Source organism: Procambarus clarkii, chromosome 49 (assembly GCF_040958095.1).
Source record: "Procambarus clarkii isolate CNS0578487 chromosome 49, FALCON_Pclarkii_2.0, whole genome shotgun sequence".
In the NCBI taxonomy this organism is placed as follows: Eukaryota; Metazoa; Arthropoda; class Malacostraca; order Decapoda; family Cambaridae; genus Procambarus; species Procambarus clarkii.
Window position 1 is genome coordinate 9606401 of NC_091198.1, and position 22287 is coordinate 9628687.

The 22287-nt window shown below is 46.9% G+C and overlaps 1 long non-coding RNA gene across 1 annotated transcript in view; it reads left to right on the forward strand.

Annotated features, from left to right (window-relative positions):
• Positions 1–22287, forward strand: part of LOC123763437 (uncharacterized) — a 426773-nt gene that overhangs the window by 145509 nt on the left and 258977 nt on the right. Inside the window, exon 3 of the long non-coding RNA XR_011222410.1 lies at positions 8092–8143. This is a non-coding gene — a long non-coding RNA (uncharacterized lncRNA). The remainder of the gene's footprint in view (positions 1–8091; positions 8144–22287) is intronic.

The following is a 22287-nucleotide window of genomic DNA, read 5'->3' on the forward strand; positions in this document are numbered from 1 at the left end:
TTTTCAGCTCTAATAAGAATTTGTAATAGCTTCATTGTTATGACCATTCATACACTTAAATACTTCATTCATACACTTAAACACTTCATTCATACACTTAAACACTTCATTCATGTCACCCCCCCCCCCCTTCCCTAACACTTCGCCTTTCAAGTGAATGCAAATTAAGCTTTTCTCATCTCTCCTCATATGGGAGATTTCTGATTTGTGAGACTTAACTTTGTCATCTTACCCTGGACGCGTTCTATAGTGAATTCAGTCCTAAAAATCTGTGTTAATTTTTACAAACGATGCAGACGTCGCGGCTGATCCCAGCCAGGGTCGAAGAACCGAGTAATGATGGGACAGCTCACGCGAGATCCCGCATCCATTTCTAACTAAGATCTACCATTGCCCTGAAGGAAGGTTCGACCCCCTGTTGAGATTTCTCACTTCTCGTCTGGGCTGTGATGATGATGATGCTCGTCTGTTTCTTTTGTCTTAAATACATTGTAAGATCTATTAGCTGTGTTCCCGCCAGGCTGATTGCGCATTCGTGGAGCGTCTGTAGTGTACCGATAAGTCTTGCGTATCTTCCGTAGTTATAAGGTGCGCCTTTAAGAGTCTTATAAGAAGGAGTTTATATAGAGATTTGTTCCATAAGGCGACGGTCGCATGTGATGAGAAACTCTCCTTAATGGTAAAAATGATTTGTTATCGTCTATTTATTAAGAGAGGGCAGTACGGCCCTCGGTGAGTGTAGGAGGTAGTGTGTTGGGTGTTCTGTGATCATCTTGGGATAGGCAGCAGTGTGTCGGGTGCTCTGTGATCATCTTGGGATAGGCAGCAGTGTGTTTGGTGCTCTGTGCTCATCTTGGGATAGGCAGCAGTGTGTTTGGTGCTCTGTGATCATCTTGGGATAGGAAGAAGTATGTTTGGTGCTCACTGTTTATCTTTGGATAGGAAGAAGTGTGTTGGGTGCTCTGTGCTCATCTTGGGATAGGCAGCAGTGTGTCGGGTGCTCATTTCGAGATTCACAATTCCTGTCGACACCACCCAAGGGTCGAAGCTTCGGTATAAAAGCCACCATTTTAAAAGCCAACTATAATGAAAGAAACTTTCCATGAAAAATTCTACAAACTTCATCACACTAACTTTAGAGCCATATAGTTATGGCAACTCAAAAGCAAATATAAGTTCCATCACAAACGCTCAAATTGATAATGAACACAGTTATGACAATGTAATTTCCTGTCCTGCTCCATTCACGTTTAAAACACGTAAATCGACCAGGCAGCTAGCGCAGGCCCAGACGTAGCTAGCGACTGCTACTGTTGTTGTTGTTTAAGATTCAGCTACTCAGAACAAAAGTTCCAAGTAGCACGGGCTATGGTGAGCCCGTAGTGGACTTACCTGGCACAGGAGCGGGGCTGTGCTGGCGACTGGGCCCCCAACACCCACACACCCAATCTTGTAAAAACTCCTCATAATATAGAGACAAATGGACAACTGGCTCATTAATCTCGGAATGTGTTGGGGTTCATCCCTGGCCAGTATTAGGGTGAGGAGGAGGCGCTGAGGGCCGCGCCAGCTCTATATAGCCAGACTGTGAGGGGCCCCCAGACTGTGAGGCCCCCCAGACTGTGAGGGCCCCGTCTCGTGAGGGCCCCTTCTTGGTGGTGTGTGGGAAGGAGAGCCGCGGGGTGCGACAACCTCCCGGTGTGAACATTACGACATATCGGACGATCCATTACTCGTGCGCCCACACTCCCAGCCATTAATGGACTATCTGACTCCTTAATACCGCCAGTTTACAGGTTCATGTCGTGTCCTCATTCCATTACTCAAGGCGACTGAAAGAGAGCATCTTCCACTCGCCCGTAAACATAAATGGTTTTGATGACTACCTTAACTCTCCTAATAGCAAGATCCCAGTGGGAGCAGAATATTCTCCTTGGGTCCACTCTTGCCTCCTCCAAGATGACCACTCCAGACATTTTACGGCTGGCAGGTTTCTTGATTATTATAAAAAGTTAAATTGATGTATGGTTCACGGAACTGGCTGTTAAAAGTGACATTTCACACATTTCGGCTAGACAGTGTGCATGGAATTTTACCGTCGATTAAAAATCCAGTAGAAATTTTATGATCTTAGTTTAAAATCACAAAACCCTAGTTGTTAGCCGAAGATGCTGTGGTTTGGACTGGCGAACGATAGTTTGATTCTTGCACTGGGGGGGGGGGGGGGGGTGAACGGATGTATGGCGGCTTGGATTGGATAACAATTGTGTAACTAGCGTCACAAGATGGTCACTTACTTAGCTAAACGAACTCTGGAGTTCGATTCCTGAGCCCATTATGTGCCTCTGTAACCCCTTTCCCACCACCGCCCACGGGATGGGTATGGGGTGCATAATAAAGAAAGCAATTGAAAGGCTGGAGAATAGTGACCTGGGGCTGCCATACGCTTGGGCTCGCGTATGGTGGTTTAAATAGGAGCATTTTTTTTAAATGATGAATGTTGCCAATTATAGGAGTTACACATAGTGTGGTGAGTTACACATAGTGTGGTGAGTTACACATAGTGTGGTGAGTTACTCATAGTGTGATGAGTTACAGTGTGGTGAGTTACACATAACACTATCCAACAATACACACACACACACACACACACATATATATATATATATATATATATATATATATATATATATATATATATATATATATATATATATATATATATATATATATATATAATATAGCTGCAAAAGGAGGAACAGAAGCACGTTGAAGAATCAGATCTAAGATCAGTACGACCAGACCAGACTTCGTGGCCTTTCTTCTAGATTTGATTCTCTGTAAAAATGCAGCGTAAAAAGCATAAGCATAAACGTAAATAATACAGCTGTTTTGCCTAATCAAAAACGTAAACAAAAAAGAACAAGTTTTACCTTACTAGAAGCGTAAAAAAATCTCAATATTTCGTTGCCTTAATGTTTACTAATACATCACATTTTTAATGGATTAATCGACTGTGTAATCCTTCGACTTGTGTACTGATTAGTGCGGTGATTAATTGCTATTCACAGCACTAATCATTGCACAACACCACAGCACTAATTACCTCACTAATCACTGCACTAATCACTATGCTAATAACCGCACTAATCACTTGTGCTAATCATGGCACTAATCGCCCATACTGATCACATCGCTAATCACGTTATTCATAGCACTAATCACTGCACGAATCATCACACTAATTACTGCACCAATGAAGTTAAGTGGTTATGGTACTCTGAACACCAGGGGGGGGGGTGATCTCTGGTAACGGAGATTCGAACCCTGATCGGCTCATAGAGTCTCTCTATATAATGAAGATAATACGCAACAAAAGCTTAATAACTTGATATATCTGTTATAAAATATTCTGAGCAGGACGGGACTCGAACCATCGTCCAGGGTGCGCATCTAGGTGCCAACCAGGACGCCGGTTCGAGCCCCGTCCAACTCTAAAGAATTTCCCATGAATATAATATTCCTTGACGATTTTTATCCATCATCCAAAATTCAAAGGTGTGTGTGAATCCCTAAAAAAATCAAACTTAAATGCACCTACGACCTATATATATATATATATATATATATATATATATAGTCATTCGTGTCGTATACCATTCGTGTCGTATACCATTCGTGTCATATACCATTCGTGTCGTATACCATTCGTGTCATTATAACACCCCATTTAGCCACAATTTGTACCTATTTATCATGGTAGTGAACCATTAGCATGCAGGACAACCCATCAACATCTGCAAGACCATTTTCAGATGTTGACAAGAGTGCGGCCGCCTACCAGCCTCCTCCTCTTGAGATCCGGGGATTAAAGGGGGGTGATAAGTCTTCTTTCTCCGTTTATTTAGTGCCATCCATCAGACCTGAGCGGAGTGTTATCTCTACCCCCCAGGGTAGTGTTTTGATCGTCCCATCCTGCCCCCCGTCGCCTCCCTCCACCTGGCTGAATGAGCCCTTAGGTAATGGCGGCCCTACAGGGGGCTGGCCAGCTCCGTCTATCATCCTTACTACCACCCCACCCGTCCCCTCTCTCTCTCTGTCTGTCTCTAAACCATCCTTTTCCTTCGCTATCCCTTCGCTTCGCTGTCCTCCATCCTTATTCTTTTCCATTTCTTTGCCCCATATCTTCTCCAATTCTAACCCTTTTATCACAACCCCCTCTCTCTATCCTACACCAACCCATCCCCCCCCCCCCGATCCTCCTCCTCGTGCTCTAACCCCTCCCTATACACCCCTATCCCTAGCCTCACCCACATGAGGCTACGCCTGCAAATCTTCAATTGTTCGTGAGTTTTTTTTTTTTTGCCTACGAAATGCTCTCACGACCTATTAAAAGTTATTTATTCTAATAAGTGTAGATCATGACCTTCATATTAATGTTTAATGTGGTTATCTTGAGGCTATCCTGAGATGATTTCGGGGCTTAGCGTCCCCGCGGCCCGGTCCTCGACCAGGCCTTCTTTTTGTTACACATCCCCCAGGAAGCAGCCCGTAGCAGCTGTCTAACTCCCAGGTACCTATTTACTGCTAGATGAACAGGGGCATTTGGGTGAAAGAAACATTTTGCCCAATTTGTCTCCGCGCTTCCACCGGGGATCGAACCGGGAACCTCAGGACTACGAATTCGAAGCGCTGTCTACTCAGCTGTCAGGCGCCCAAGATTGTTTATCAAGATTTCACACTAAAGTGTGTCTGTGATGTTCTTTGGCGGATATGTTTGTGTTTAAGTTACGTTAAGTTACTCCAGCTTAAGTTAGGCTCGCGTTGTGCATATTAAAAAAAAGGTTTACTCCATGAACGCAGCAATTCTGCTAAATAAAGGCAGTATCATGCTATATCCAAACATCGCACTTCTTTGACTAATATCATTTTTTTTTTGTTACTGAAACTTGATATATTAGGGCGTTATACTGTCTAGTGTCTGAGGATGTCATAGGTTACCTTGAGGTTACCTTGAGGTGCTTCCGGGGCTTAGCGTCCCCGCGGCCCGGTCGTCGACCAGGCCTCCTGGTTGCCGGACTGATCAACCAGGCTGTCAGGTAAGGTCATACCTTTAAATTACAATTATTTTTATAATTGGAAATACAAAATTCACACCTACTGAGGATTTTGCAATTATTCTGGCCCATATTCAACGTATTAAGGCTCGTATTGTATTCTTTACAGTACAATACACATTCCCTGTATATTTCCCCCTAATGCAGTAGTAGTTTATATCATACAAGAATAAGCACGTGATTTCCTGTAGATATTTTTTTGTGTAATTCAAGTTAAAATGTAAAATCCACTGTGTTTGGGAATTATTCTCTCTGTTGGTTGCTTATGTTGAATTTAAAACACAACGCAAGCTCACCAGTTTGAAATTAATATCGGAAAAGGTCATTTACTGCTATGAGTTATGCAAAATCACCTTCAGTGATTAAGTGCTTAATTGCACACTAGTTTCTATGTCAGCTATCTCACCCTGTCAGAGTAAAAGAGACAAATGTATGTGAATGCATGTGTGTATATACGTATGTATATATATATATGTATATGTACGTATATGTGTGTGTGTGTGTATATGTATGTGCATAAAGTACATATGGAAGCTGATCAGAATTGCATTTCACCTTTGTAAATGCACATTTAATGACGCTTCGAACACTTTATGTAGGGCATACGTAAATTTGTGTATCTATGTATTTACGTATGTAGGTTAGCTTAGCATTTTAAAAGCACCGAATCACCGTCTGTGGTTGATTGTTCAATAAATCCCTGAACTATATGTTTAACACATCTCTAACCCTGTCCATGGAGGACAGAAGAAAATGTATATATGCTGGTTAGCATTGTAAATGTCTGGCCACGTCTGTGGTAGAAAATAATTATAAAAAGAAAAAGTTGCATGAAGTGCAAGCCAGAGATGCCCATGGGATAATACCCTTAAGTGATGACCAGACCACACACTATAGTGTGAAGGGACGAAGACGTTTCGCTCCGTCCTTGGACCATTCTCAAGACAGGATGGACCGAAACGTCGTCGTCACCTGATCTTCTGGTCTGCGGTTTAGGCATCAGGCAATCTTGTTGCAACTTTTAGGCTAAATATCATCACCTTTTTCCCATACTTTATCATTATTACCTAAAGGCATTAAGATACGTCTCATTATACATTGTAGAATGTATATGTATGTATTGTACTATATATTGTTGTTTACTTGTCGAAGATGCTACTTGCTATTCTGTAAGAATGTCCATTCATTGTTGTAAGAAACATTGTAGCCTACTATTGTAGTCTTATTGCACCATCCATGTGTCTGCTGGAACAACCTTCCAGTTATCTGCTGGAACACCCTCCAGGTGTCTGCTGGAACAACCTCCAGGTGTCTGCTGGAACAACCTTCCAGTTATCTGCTGGAACAACCTCCAGGTGTCTGCTGGAACAACCTCCAGGTGTCTGCTGGAACAACCTCCAGTTGTCTGATGGAACACCCTCCAGGTGTCTGCTGGAACAACCTCCAGGTGTCTGCTGGAACAACCTCCAGGTGTCTGCTGGAACACCCTCTAGGTGTCTGATGGAACACCCTCCAGTTGTCTGCTGGAACAACCTCCAGGTCTCTGCTGGAACAACCTCCAGGTGTCTGCTGGAACACCCTCCATGTGTCTGCTGGAACAACCTCCAGGTGTCTGCTGGAACACCCTCCAGTTGTCTGCTGGAACACCCTCCATGTGTCTGCTGGAACACCCTCCAGGTGTCTGCTGGAACACCCTCCAGTTGTCTGCTGGAACAACCTCCAGGTGTCTGCTGGAACACCCTCCAGGTGTCTGCTGGAACACCCTCCAGGTGTCTGCTGGAACACGCGAGTGCAGTACTCACGACTATCACTTACTCTTCTTCCTTATGGTTCGTGAAGTACTCAGAGGTTTTCTCCTCAGTGATGATGTTGGGAGACGCGTCAGAGTGTAGCGTCGATGTTTATATTTGGCCAACCCGTCCTCCTAAGGTTCCCCAACGTCAAGAAAATGTCGTACTAAAGTGCCCTTTGTCCTAACCTACCAGAAGGGGACCCACAAACAGAAAACGGGACAGTGTGTCAAAATTTTTAGGAGCCGCTACCATGTTCTAGTACGACAATTTTTTGGCCTTAGAGTAATACGTCAAAATGCGACGTTCTATTAGGAGGGTTGATTTGATAAGGGTTGAAAGTTGATGTAGCTAGTTGACACAAAGACGACAAGGAAAACAAACCTGTTTTAAGAGTAAAGACTTAACCAATATATACTTTAAGATTTACTCTACTGCTTATAGGCCAAATATAAAAAATATGTTTAGGATTTTGAGTGGGTATAAACTTGCTAGATAAAAATATACCCACAAGGCATACTATCCAAGAGTAACAATTCTACGTCGAATTTAATCATTTTTGCAGCTAAATGATGACGCAAAATGTTGTCCTGTTTAAAATGTTGTCCTGTTTAAAATGTTGTCATGTTTAAAATGTTGTCCTGTTTAAAATGTTGTCATGTTTAAAATGTTGTCCTGTTTAAAATGTTGTCCTGTTTAAAATGTTGTCCTGTTTAAAATGTTGTCCTGTTTAAAATATTGTCCTGTTTAAAATGTTGTCCTGTTTAAAATGTTGTCCTGTTTAAAATGTTGTCCTGTTTAAAATATTGTCCTGTTTAAAATGTTGTCCTGCTTAAAATGTTGTCCTGTTTAAAATGTTGTCCTGTTTAATATGTTGTCCTGTTTAAAATGTTGTCCTGTTTAATATGTTGTCCTGTTTAAAATGTTGTCCTGTTTAAAATGTTGTCCTGTTTAAAATGTTGTCCTGTTTAAAATGTTGTCCTGTTTAATATGTTGTTTAAAATGTTGTCCTGTTTAAAATGTTGTCCTGTTTAATATGTTGTTTAAAATGTTGTCCTGTTTAAAATGTTGTCCTGTCTAAAATGTTGTCCTGTTTGTAGCTCTTGCAGGCTATATAGGATGTCCAGGTAAGTGTATCAAGCTCCCAGATAACTTACACCAGGCTGATAGTAAGTCTGTTTCAGATATGTCCGGGGGCACCAAGACTGTTCCGACGAAGGGCGTGGTGTTTCTGAGGTAAGTGTTGCAGACTCACAAGGAACTAACACTCGTGAGTACAAACAGTTTCAGTAATTCAAAATTGTGTTGCAGTAATTCAAACCAACTGAATTCACATTTTCAAACCGCAACGTAACAATAGTCACTAGAACAACCCGTGTTAGTTAGTCCCTTTGGGGCTTCTAAACTGTTAGGATGCGAACCAATTGGATTACAAACTGCGTAAGTTTAAATTCAGACACACACAGACCTACGATAACGAATTGGGAAGGTACGAGCTTCTAATTTCCCTGAAGCATTGGAGTTTTTAGACGTCGTGGTAGATAGCATCAAGATAACGGTGCCTTAAGCATGATCACAGATTGTACAGAAACCGTTAAAGCTGCCGAAGACCATCACGTTCAAACTATTTGATTATCCATAAAAAAATTAACTGTTTGCCCAAACCTGAAATTTACGTACCGGAGCGTAGCCTAATTTGCGTCAACGCCAGCCTAATACTTATTCATAATTATTTAATTAATTTTAATTATATTATTAGCCTATTTGGTCTCTCCTTTTTTATTGTTTGTTGTTAGTCATCTATCGTCAATAATTCGTTGGTATAATTGTTTGAAAAACGACGAGAGTATAATATTTAATGCGTTTATACTGCATCGCTTTTTTCTCAATTCAAGTAGACTTTGTTGCTATTGTGTCTGCAAATGATTGTATTTCCTGCTATGTTTACTGTCAGTGCTTTCGTCTCTGACGGCAGATTTCTCTGACAAAATTTAATTTATTGAATAAACCCCTCACGCATGATCAATTATTTTTAGTTGTCCTATAGTGGCCTGATGTTTGTTATCTTGCATTTCATTGAGCTTGGCCTGAGAACGTGATATCTGAGATTGTAATGTTCTAAATCAATATCTTCAATGACATGAGCTCTAAAATATTTTCGGCCCTAGTTGGCTCTGTCATCTGCTGGTTGAGCGAAAATTTGTCACGTAATCTAAGTAGTTCTCTGACTTGCGATAGGTTATTTCCACATAGATGTCCTGTTATAATATCACATAGATGTCCTGTTATAATATCACATAGATTTCTTGCTATAATGTTACATAGATTTTCTGCTATAAAGTTACATAGATTTCCAGCTATATTGTCATGAATGTTTGCTATTGGTTTTGGCAGATTATTGAGGCTATTCTCTATTTTGTTATCTGGCATACAACTTTTCCCTACCTGGCCTGGTGTCCAGATAGCTGTATTATGCAGGTCGGCGTTCAATCCCCGACCGTCCAAGTGGTTGGACACCATTTCATTCCCCCCCGTCCCATCCCAAATCCTTATTCTGACCCCCTTTCAAGTGCTATATACATAGTCGTAATGGATTAGCGCTTTCTCCCTGATCCCTCTCATCCTTTTTTGACATTTTCGCTTCTCTGTTGCCTCCTTCCTTTTCATTTTGTCTGGCTCTCCCTTCCTATTTTCTCAGCGTATTTAATACGAGAGTTTCCAGTTTATTGAGTCATATTTCCAATATACTTTTTTTGTTTGAAAGGCCCGGCTCTCTGATGGTTACACACTGTTTTTCTAATCGTGTCTGTGGTTCATCTAATCCCGCCTCTGGATCCTCTAATCCTACCTGTGGGGTCCTCTAATCCCGCCTGTGGGTTCCCTAATCCCGTGGGTGATTCCTCAACTTTTATTGATATAAGTGGATATATCTTGATATATACCAGTGTGATGTAATTATATTTTGCACTTTTGGAACCTGACCTTCTAGTATATCTATCTATATATTATAGTATTGTGTATAGTTTGAGTGCTGTGAGGTTGTCCCGGTGGTTAAAATACTTAACGGGTTCTATGGGAGAATGAAATTATCTCAGTATAGTTTTCAACTCGACAATTTCGACTTTCTTGTAAGGGAATGTTAGGAGTGAACCACGTTCCATACGAGATTGAAACCAGTACATTGAAGAGTACCATGTTTTGAATGTTTGTTTTGAATGTTTTCAATATCCACTTTTTTTTTAATTTTCTTTTGTCGTGATGTTGCCTTTATTTGTTCTCTCTGAATGTTGTTTTGGCATTATTAATTCAAAGTCGCTCCTCTCTATGAAGAGATCTGGCGTTGTTTTTAATCCTGTTTCAAATTTTATCTTCGCGTTTCAAAGTAATGGGAGTTTAGTTACCGGTGAACGGCATACTGTTTTCCGTTGCCCATTAGAAGGGGGTTGTTTATGTGTTTTGAATTTGATGCATCTTCCAATGGGGCTGTTTTTTTTTTTATGTCAGTGATGAGGACACGAAACTGTTGCTTTTTTGGCTGCCTGCTTGCCTTTCTCCAGCCTGCTTGCTTGCCCCCTTCCTTCAGCCTGCTTGCTTGCCCCCCCCCTTCCTTCAGCCTGCTTGCTTGCCCCCCCTTCCTTCAGCCTGCTTGCTTGCCCCCCCCTTCCTTCAGCCTGCTTGCTTGCCCCCCCCTCTTCCTTCAGCCTGCTTGCCTCCCTTCCCACTACCTGTCCCCACCCCTCTCCCTTTCCTCCCTCCTGCCTACCCGCTTGCCCACCACCGCGTGAGGGAGATGGGTGCAGGCGTGGTGGGAGCGGCGTCCTGCCTCCCGTGCCACCAGCTCCTACGTCACCCTCAACACACAAGCGCAAGCATAACTTAACCTCTCTCTCCCGCCCACCTCTTTCCCAAAAAATTGCAAAAGCCCCTCAGCGACCTGGTAGTCGAGTCGTTAACCAAATGAGCTCATTCCTGGTGAGCCTGGTGTTGGTGGTGTGTGTGTGTGTGTGTGTGTGTGTGTGTGTGTGTGTGTGTGTGTGTGTGTGTGTGTGTGTGTGTGTGTGTGTGTGTGTGTGTGTGGGAGAAAAAAAAAATATTAGTAGTTAGTAACTGTTGATTGGTTGACAGTTGAGAGGCGGGCCGAAAGAGCAGGGCTCAACCCTCGCAAGCTCAACTAGGTGAATACAACTAGGTGAATACACACACACACACACACACACACACACACACACACACACACACACACACACACACACACACACACACACACACACACACACACAAAATACACTGCATATTTCTTGCCTGTTGGATGTATTTTTCCTGTCTGATGTATTTTACCTGTTGGGTGTATTTTTGACCTGCCTGGATCACCTGCTCGTAAGTAAATCACCTGTCACAGATGACACACCTGTGACAGGTGATGGCAGGACCCGCTACCTCTCACCCATCATGGTGGTGCCATACCTGGCACCCGTAAACCCCCTTCAGGAGGCACCCAGGAGATGAAGGCGTGGAAGCTGCACACGAATTTAATCTCTCTTTGTCTCTAAACTCTTACCATTAAGATTTCCAAACCGGACAAGACTGTGCTGTGTGCGCTGAGATATTTAACTTCAGTAGTGTTAAATACAACACACCCCAACACACCTGCAACACACCCCAACACACCTGCAACACACCTGCAACACACCCCAACACACCTGCAACACACCTGCAACACACCTGCAACACACCCCAACACACCTGCAACACACCTGCAACAGACGAGCCACAAAGGTTCAGGGGAAACACAGGTATAACCATCTCGACAGATATTTATGCAGATGATGTGAGCGCGGGTCTCAACCCCTCATCCATAGGTGGCGCTGTGACGTATTAACACCCGCAGTTACGTAGACGGCCATCTGTGTCTGGGCTCACCATAGCCCGTGCTACTTGTCCCGCTCCTGTGCCAGGTAAGTACACTACGGGCTCGCCATAGCCCGTGCTACTTGGAACTTTTGTTCCCAGTAGCTGAATGCATAGCAACAAGAACGTCGACGGCCAGTTACAGCCCCGTTCCTGTGCCAGGGAAGTCCACTACGGGCTCGCCATAGCCCGTGCTACTTGGAACTTTTGTTCCCAGTAGCTGAATGCATAGCAACAAGAACCCAAACGGCCGCCAGGGGGCTCCAGCACGACGCTCTTCCCGTATCATACGCTGTCAGTATGCAAATGATCGCTCGAGTATCGTCTATAATGAAAAGGAGACTCATTGTAAGATGGTAGAGGCAGCTTCCACCGTCAGTCATCTCATTCCAGAGCCTTCCCAACGTCGAGGAAATGTCGTACTAAAGTGCCCTGTATCCTATAGCCTCCCAGGGGACCCGAGGACACACCGGGGTGCTTCACTCTGTACACCGGTGTGCTTCACTCTGTACACCGGGGTACTTCACTCTGTACACCGGGGTGCTTCACTCTGTACACTGGGGTGCTTCACTCTGTACACTGGGGTGCTTCACTCGGTACACCGGGGTGCTTCACTCTGTACACCGGGGTGCTTCACTCTGTACACCGGGGTGCTTCACTCTGTACACCGGGGTGCTTCACTCTGTACACCGGGGTGCTTCACTCGGTACACCGGAGTGCTTCACTCGGTACACCGGGGTGCTTCACTCTGTACACCGGGGTGCTTCACTCTGTACACCGGGGTGCTTCACTCTGTACACCGGGGTGCTTCACTCAGTACACTGGGGTGCTTCACTATGTACACCGGGGTGCTTCACTCTGTACACCGGGGTGCTTCACTCGGTACACCGGGGTGCTTCACTCTGTACACCGGGGTGCTTCACTCAGTACACTGGGGTGCTTCACTATGTACACCGGGGTGCTTCACTCTGTACACCGGGGTGCTTCACTCGGTACACCGGGGTGCTTCACTCGGTACACCGGGTTGCTTCACTCGGTACACCGGGTTGCTTCACTCGGTACACCGGGTAGCTTCACTCGGTACACCGGGGTGCTTCACTCGGTACACCGGGGTGCTTCACTCGGTACACCGGGGTGCTTCACTCGGTACACCGGAGTGCTTCACTCTGTACACCAAGGTGCTTCACTCTGTACACCGGGGTGCTTCACTCAGTACACTGGGGTGCTTCACTATGTACACCGGGGTGCTTCACTCTGTACACCGGGGTGCTTCACTCTGCACACCGGGGTGCTTCACTCGGTACACCGGGGTGCTTCACTCGGTACAGCCGGGTTGCTTCACTCGGTACACCGGGGTGCTTCACTCGGTACACCGGGTTGCTTCACTCGGTACACCGGGGTGCTTCACTGGTACACCGGGGTGCTTCACTCGGTACACTGGGTTGCTTCACTCGGTACACTGGGGTGCTTCACTCTGTACACCGGGGTGCTTCACTCTGTACACCGGGGTGCTTCACTCGGTACACCAGGGTGCTTCACTCTGTACACCGGGGTGCTTCACTCGGTACACCGGGTTGCTTCACTCGGTACACCGGGGTGCTTCCCTCGGTACACCGGAGTGCTTCACTCGGTACACCGGGGTGCTTCCCTCGGTACACCGGAGTGCTTCACTCGGTACACCGGGGTGCTTCCCTCGGTACACCGGGGTGCTTCCCTCGGTACACCGGAGTGCTTCACTCGGTACACCGGGGTGCTTCACTCTGTACACCGGGGTGCTTCACTCTGTACACCGGGGTGCTTCACTCGGTACACCGGGGTGCTTCACTCGGTACACCGGGGTGCTTCACTCTGTACACCGGGGTGCTTCACTCGGTACACCGGGGTGCTTCACTCGGTACACCGGGGTGCTTCACTCGGTACACCGGAGTGCTTCACTCGGTACACCGGGGTGCTTCACTCTGTACACCGGGGTGCTTCACTCTGTACACCGGGGTGCTTCACTCGGTACACCGGGGTGCTTCACTCGGTACACCGGGGTGCTTCACTCTGTACACCGGGGTGCTTCACTCGGTACACCGGGGTGCTTCACTCGGTACACCGGGGTGCTTCACTCGGTACACCGGGGTGCTTCACTCTGTACACCGGGGTGCTTCACTCTGTACACCGGGGTGCTTCACTCTGTACACCGGGGTGCTTCACTCTGTACACCGGGGTGCTTCACTCGGTACACCGGAGTGCTTCACTCGGTACACCGGGGTGCTTCACTCTGTACACCGGGGTGCTTCACTCTGTACACCGGGGTGCTTCACTCTGTACACCGGGGTGCTTCACTCAGTACACTGGGGTGCTTCACTATGTACACCGGGGTGCTTCACTCTGTACACCGGGGTGCTTCACTCGGTACACCGGGGTGCTTCACTCTGTACACCGGGGTGCTTCACTCAGTACACTGGGGTGCTTCACTATGTACACCGGGGTGCTTCACTCTGTACACCGGGGTGCTTCACTCGGTACACCGGGGTGCTTCACTCGGTACACCGGGTTGCTTCACTCGGTACACCGGGTTGCTTCACTCGGTACACCGGGTAGCTTCACTCGGTACACCGGGGTGCTTCACTCGGTACACCGGGGTGCTTCACTCGGTACACCGGGGTGCTTCACTCGGTACACCGGAGTGCTTCACTCTGTACACCAAGGTGCTTCACTCTGTACACCGGGGTGCTTCACTCAGTACACTGGGGTGCTTCACTATGTACACCGGGGTGCTTCACTCTGTACACCGGGGTGCTTCACTCTGTACACCGGGGTGCTTCACTCTGCACACCGGGGTGCTTCACTCGGTACACCGGGGTGCTTCACTCGGTACAGCCGGGTTGCTTCACTCGGTACACCGGGGTGCTTCACTCGGTACACCGGGTTGCTTTACTCGGTACACCGGGGTGCTTCACTGGTACACCGGGGTGCTTCACTCGGTACACTGGGTTGCTTCACTCGGTACACTGGGGTGCTTCACTCTGTACACCGGGGTGCTTCACTCTGTACACCGGGGTGCTTCACTCGGTACACCAGGGTGCTTCACTCTGTACACCGGGGTGCTTCACTCGGTACACCGGGTTGCTTCACTCGGTACACCGGGGTGCTTCCCTCGGTACACCGGAGTGCTTCACTCGGTACACCGGGGTGCTTCCCTCGGTACACCGGAGTGCTTCACTCGGTACACCGGGGTGCTTCCCTCGGTACACCGGGGTGCTTCCCTCGGTACACCGGAGTGCTTCACTCGGTACACCGGGGTGCTTCACTCTGTACACCGGGGTGCTTCACTCTGTACACCGGGGTGCTTCACTCGGTACACCGGGGTGCTTCACTCGGTACACCGGGGTGCTTCACTCTGTACACCGGGGTGCTTCACTCGGTACACCGGGGTGCTTCACTCGGTACACCGGGGTGCTTCACTCGGTACACCGGGGTGCTTCACTCGGTACACCGGGGTGCTTCACTCGGTACACCGGGTTGCTTCACTCGGTACACCGGGTTGCTTCACTCGGTACACCGGGTTGCTTCACTCGGTACACCGGGGTGCTTCCCTCGGTACACCGGAGTGCTTCACTCTGTACACCAGGGTGCTTCACTCTGTACACCGGGGTGCTTCACTCGGTACACCGGGGTGCTTCACTCGGTACACCGGGTTGCTTCACTCGGTACACCGGGGTGCTTCACTCTGTACACCGGAGTGCTTCACTCGGTACACCGGGGTGCTTCCCTCGGTACACCGGAGTGCTTCACTCGGTACACCGGGGTGCTTCACTCGGTACACCGGGGTGCTTCACTCTGTACACCGGGGTGCTTCACTCGGTACACCGGGGTGCTTCACTCGGTACACCGGGGTGCTTCACTCGGTACACCGGGTTGCTTCACTCGGTACACCGGGTTGCTTCACTCGGTACACCGGGTTGCTTCACTCGGTACACCGGGGTGCTTCCCTCGGTACACCGGAGTGCTTCACTCTGTACACCGGGGTGCTTCACTCTGTACACCGGGGTGCTTCACTCGGTACACCGGGTTGTTTCACTCGGTACACCGGGTTGTTTCACTCGGTACACCGGGTTGCTTCACTCGGTACACCGGGGTGCTTCACTCTGTACACCGGAGTGCTTCACTCGGTACACCGGGGTGCTTCACTCTGTACACCGGAGTGCTTCACTCGGTACACCGGGGTGCTTCCCTCGGTACACCGGGTTGCTTCACTCGGTACACCGGGGTGCTTCACTCGGTACACCGGGGTGCTTCACTCTGTACACCGGGGTGCTTCACTCGGTACACCGGGGTGCTTCACTCGGTACACCGGGGTGCTTCACTCGGTACACCGGGTTGCTTCACTCGGTACACCAGGGTGCTTCACTCGGTACACCGGGGTGCTTCACTCGGTATTGCAAGATGCAATACTGCAACATGGCTGACACCCTCAAGTTGATTTTAAAATTTTGCTGTAAGATAATACAATGTAATTAAGTTGATACAGTATACTGGCGTATGAGGAAAGATAAAATGATTCGCAGATAACTATTCTCAAGTTATCTTTTAGATTAACAAAGGATTTTTTGTCTGAAAAATCTAAATTTATATCTTTTATATTTGTTAAATATTTAAACAATTTCAGAAGACAGCATTAAGCACGCGGCAAATGCCTTAAAAAATATAAACTTATCACAAGAACGACCTCACAGGATGATTCATGGGAAGGAATGATGATAAAAATCTGACAGTATTTTAATGTAGATTTGATTCATAAACCTCTTACAAACTCTCTCCATCAAAAGTCTGAATACTCTTCCTGACTGCCTATTCAGAACACGTCTCTGATTGGGAGTCCTTAAAGCGAGATTCATTTGTGTCCGGACGACACGTCCTTACCCACGGGAATCATCACCGGCTCGGCCAAGTGTCCAAACAAATTAGGTCCATGTCTCGAGCCTTAAGGAACCCCGCTGGCTCCTGCTGCGAGCCCCTTTCTGCGTCCGTCGGGGTCCTCTCACTGGGCTTATCATCCCCGCTTATATAGAACCATTTCGGCCTCGTTTCTATTGTGTCTTTCAAAGTCTGAGCTCGAAAGGGAAGCCCCTTAAAGATGATATAAATGTTTCGCCATTGAGACGAAGTTGAAGATCTCAATAGCTCACGCATTGTACTTAAACGCTAATCGGCCGCAATCGCACAATACATCAGTATGCGCAACATCGCGCTGTTAAACATTACATCAACATTTAGCAAAGTCAACATTATTATCTCATATTCCATCACTGAAAATATTACATATCACGAAGAAAAATCGGGCGGGTTTGGCTTGGGACCGACCGCTGGGCGAGCCTTTGTCCCGGCGGGCCTTACCCGTGATGGTCATGCCGACAGACAATAGGTAGCTCTGCGGGCGACGCAATGAATCTCGCTGCTCATTGGTCACACGCAACACGGGGGATGCCAAGAGCCCCGGCAACTCCTGCAGCCCTCAGTCAACAGTGGATTATCTCAAACGGCTGCGGTTAGCGTACAGACGCGTGCTGGGAGGACTTCGGGTAAGCACACGGCGTTCATTGCGGTATTGGGAATACACTGAAGAGTCAACGGCAAGGAGAGGCACTTTCTAAATGATTAAATTAAGTTTATTTCAAGTTTTTTGCTATCGCTGCCGCGGGAGGTGGGCGGTGAAATTCCTGAGCGACGTGGTCATATATATATACTGTTTCACTGCCGTGTCCATTAGAGGGAATACAGTCTTCTTGAGTAATCTTTGCTATAATTAAGAAAAGACGGTAGAGAGATTACTGAGACACGGAGAATGAACTCAAGCTGGATACTTATATCATAACTTGGTCTGCTCTTAGAGCCTTATACCATGTTGACCAGACCACACACTAGAAGGTGAAGGGACGACGACGTTTCGGTCCGTCCTGGACCTTTCACAATCGACTGGAGAATGGTCCAGGACGGACCGAAACGTCGTCGTCCCTCCGCCTTCTAGTGTGTGGTCTGGCCAACATACTTTAGCCACGTTATTGTGACTCCTCGCCTGTCTTACCATGTTGGGTCCTCTTCACGGACTTCGACAACTAAACAATGCTCCAATGCACCAATGCTCCAATGCGCCGAAAAACGTAATTGCAGACGACTATAAAATAATTTTGTTGATCGTGGTCTAGTTAAAAAAAAAAAACAGGTGTTCATATTTTTAATATTATAGAAATATTAACAATTCATTTTCAAGTTTTTATCATTAATGAAATAATGTTTTTTTTTAATAATGATGAATAGGTTCACTTCGATGTTGCAGAAGAAAAGGAGATACTAGCGTATTTCCTTTGTTTGAGTACAAAGGTTTCTTTCCTCTTCTTTCATTTTTCTTTCTTTCTTGATTAATATTTGGTCTTTCATCTGTTTCCGATATATATATGTTTTCTCTCTCTCCTTCGTCTCTCCCCGATTTTTTTTCTCTTCTTTTTCTAGCCTCTTTCTCTTGTTTATCCTTTCACGCTTCTTTCGTTTTTCTTTCCTCTCCTGTTTTTCTCTCTTCTTTTATTCCTTCTCCCCTATACTCTCTTCTGTGTCTTCTCTTCACTCTCCACCACGTTTTTTCTTCGCAATTTCTCTTTATTCTAACCCCATTTCTGTTATCTCTCTCTCTCTCTCTCTCTCTCTCTCTCTCTCTCTCTCTCTCTCTCTCTCTCTCGTGTTACAGTTTTTGCCATATAATACAGTTTTTTGGGGGTTAAGGCACTTAACAATTAATATTATACAACGTGTCGATAGTTTGCTTTATCGAGTCAAAGATTAGCGAAGCCCTTTGTTTTCGGTAAGATATTTTACGAATCTTCCAAGAAAATTACACGCTGGAGAGGAGGATTACACACAAAAAAATCAACGTTTCAAATTATATATATAAAGCAGGTTGGCCGCGTCCGCTAAAGCATGCCCCCCCCCCCCTCCTCTCTCCTCTTCCTCCTTTCCTCTTTCTTTCCCTCTTCCGTTCTCCTTCCCTCCCCATTACCCATCTTTCCCCTTCCCTCTATTATCACCCATCTTCCTCTCCCATCTTTCCTCCGCTCTTACTTCATCACTTCACTTGCCGCTCCCTTCTCCTCCTTCTTTCCCCCCCCCCCTCTCTCTCTCTCTCTCTCTCTCTCTCTATCTCTGTATCTCTCTCTCTCTCTCTCTCTCTCTCTCTCTCTCTCTCTCTCTCTCTCTCTCTCTCTCTCTCTCTCTCTCTCTCTCTCTCTCTCTCTCTCTCTCTCTCTCTCTCTCTCTCCCTCTCTCTCCCTCTCTCTCCCTCTCTCCCCTCTCTCTCTCTCTCTCAATCTCTCTCTCTCTCTCTCTCTCTCTCTCTCTCTCTCTCTCTCTCTCTCTCTCTCTCTATCTCTCTCTCTCTCTCTGATTATTTTATCTCTCACAATTATCGAATATCTGGAGAAATGCGCCAGATTTCTTGGCTGCAATTTGACTTGGGGAAACTCCAGCCTCTTGTTAATTTATTAGTTAACAGGAAGATTTTACTTTAATGTATTTTATCAAACACGCAAATAAATTTGTAAAATACATTTGTATCATGGTACCACCTGTGGTTGCGTTTGTAGGGGACCCTCGGCCTTGAAGAAGAGGGTATGTAGCATCCGGGGGGACGATATGTAGCAAGATCAAAAACAAATAAAATAATGTTTGACATTACGGTAAGGGAAACATATTAATTCAAAATCCAGTTAATAGTGCAAGATTCATTGCGGGGTTATCTTGAGGTTATCTTGAGTTGATTTCGGGGTCTGGCGTCCCCGCGGCCCGGTCCTCGACCAGGCCTTCTAGGAACTCTACCTGGAAGCAGCCCTTAACAGCTGTCTTAACTCCCAGATACCTATGTAACTTCTTTTTTGTAACAAAGTTTAAATAAAACAAATATATATGTATATAAATACAAAAGAATAGGGGTGGTAGGAGAAGAAAATATTAAAGAATTAAGTGAGAATCCACAAGGTCTTCTGTGAATACTCTTTATTTTCTTCTCCGAGGCTTTGGGTCCCTACACTTGCATGATATAAAAAAAACATTATTTAATCGCATTTCAGCTAAATGGAAAGGGAAGAGTGAAGCCTGATGCAGTCACCTTAGTAACTTGACACACCCCTAATATTTGACCCTATACCCTACCCTCCCCTCACACATCTACCTTATCCCCCTAAACCTCACCATATGGCTCCTCTCACTCACTCAGCTCTCCCCCTCTCCTACCCGCCTCCTTACCTTCCATTCCCCCTCCTCACCCCCTCACCCCGCGTACCTTATTCGCCTCACGGGACAAGTAATCAGACCACCAGGTACACTGACCAGGTGAGTAGCAGCCAGTGGGTGTAATCTAAGGGGGGCAGGAAGCCCGTCATCTGCAAGGGGAAGACCTAAACTCTTGGGCTCTCTCAAGACACACATCACCGCCGCCATGAAGACACACACACACACACACACACACACACACACACACACACACACACACACACACACACACACACACACACACACACACACACACCACACCGTGTGTGTGTGTGTGGTATAAAGGTGGTATTCAATAGCGAGAGAACAAAAGAGGACTTGCTAGCAGGGAAGAGCAGACTAGCAAATGTACAGAGGTTCAAAAAGGTATTCCTGCCGAGGGATATGACAAGGGACGAGAGAGAGAGAGAGAGGGCAGTAGCCGCGAGGAGGGAGCGCAGGGAGAAAGAAAGGAATCAGGGAGCCACACCCCCGAGCCCAACAATCCTAGAGGGGAGCGGGGAACCCTCCACAAGCGACTCAACAGACACAGTGAGAGAAGCACCTCCCCCATCCTCCACCTAATAGATGCCCTATCTCCCCCTCCCCAGGATCTCCCTTCTCCCCCACCCCCTAAGTCCTCCATTCTTTCCCACCGCCATGCCCTCCCTAATCCTCCATGCCCTCCCTTCTCCCCCACCCCCATGCCCTCCCTTCTCCCCCACCCCCATGCCCTCCATTCTCCTCCGCCACCCCCCCCTAAAATCTCCAGTATCCTCCACCCTCCTGAGCACTCCCTTCTCCCCCACTCTCCTCAGCCCTCCCTTTTTCCTCATCCCCCTCGGCACTCCCTATCCTCCAACCTCCCCCCCTCCCAAGCCCTCCTTCCTTTTATGCCCCCCCAAGCCTCCTCATTCCCCCAAGCCCTCCCTCCCTCCCATACCCCCCAAGCCTTCCCTTCTCCCACACTCTCCAAAGCCTCCCCACTCACCCACCCCCCAAGCCCTCATTTCTCCCCAACCTCCCCAAGCCCTCCCTCCTACACCACCCACCCCGTACCAGATCCTCCCAGCCCCCACACACCCCAGACCCCCCAGGTCCCCCTTCATAGGCCCCCCCCCCATCCCTGTCCCTCCCTGTTTTCCTGCTGCAGGGGAAGCAATAGGATCTGAGAAAGGACAGAAGAGAGTCAGCTTCAGGGTGATGTACTCGAACATAGATGGGATCACCAGCAAGGCAAGTGAACTACGGGAAAGAACACAAGAAGTGAACCCAGATGTAATCGGACTCACAGAAACAAAACTCTCAGGCATCATAACGAATGCGGTATTTCCCCAGAACCAAAAGTGTTAGGGCCAGTGTCCCTAACCTGTATACCATGCACTAACCTGCATACCATGCAAGCTGATGGAGAAGATTGTGCGTAGAAAGCTAGTGGAACATCTGGAGTGAAAGAACTTTGTAACACAGCATCAACATGGGTTCAGGGGCATCAACATGGGTTCAGGGATGGCAAGTCCTGCCTCACAGGGCTAATTGAATTCTACGACCAGGCAACAAAAATCAGGCAAGAAAGAGAGGGGTGGGCAGACTGCATATTTTTGGATTGTCAAAAAGCCTTTGATACAGTACCACACAAGAAGCTAGTGAAAAAGCTGGAGATGCAGGCTGGAGTGAAAGGGAAGGTTCTCCATTGGATAAGAAAGTATCTAAGTAACAGAAAACAACGAGCCACTGTGAGGGGGGTGAGGGCTCGGATTGGCGTGACGTCCCAAATGGAGTCCCGCAAGGGTCAGTCCTTGGACCAATACTGTTTCTGATATATGTAAATGATCTCCCAGAGGGTATAGACTCGTTTCTCTCAATGTTTGCTGATGATGCAAAAGTTATGAGGAGGATTGAAACAGAGGATGATAGTAGGAGGCTACAGGACGACCTAAACAGACTGAATGAATGGTCCAACAAATGGCTGCTAAAGCTTAACCCGAGTAAATGCAAAGTAATGAAACTAGGCGGTGGAAACACAAGACACAAGATACAGAATACGAGATGAAGTACTTAATGAAATGGAAAGAGAGAACCAAAACTGTTTCCACTCACAGGAGAGCACGAAGTGCATTAAAAAGAGGATCGAGCCTTAATTAAAAAAAGGCGAAAAAAATGTACTTGCCAATACGCTCAAGGGT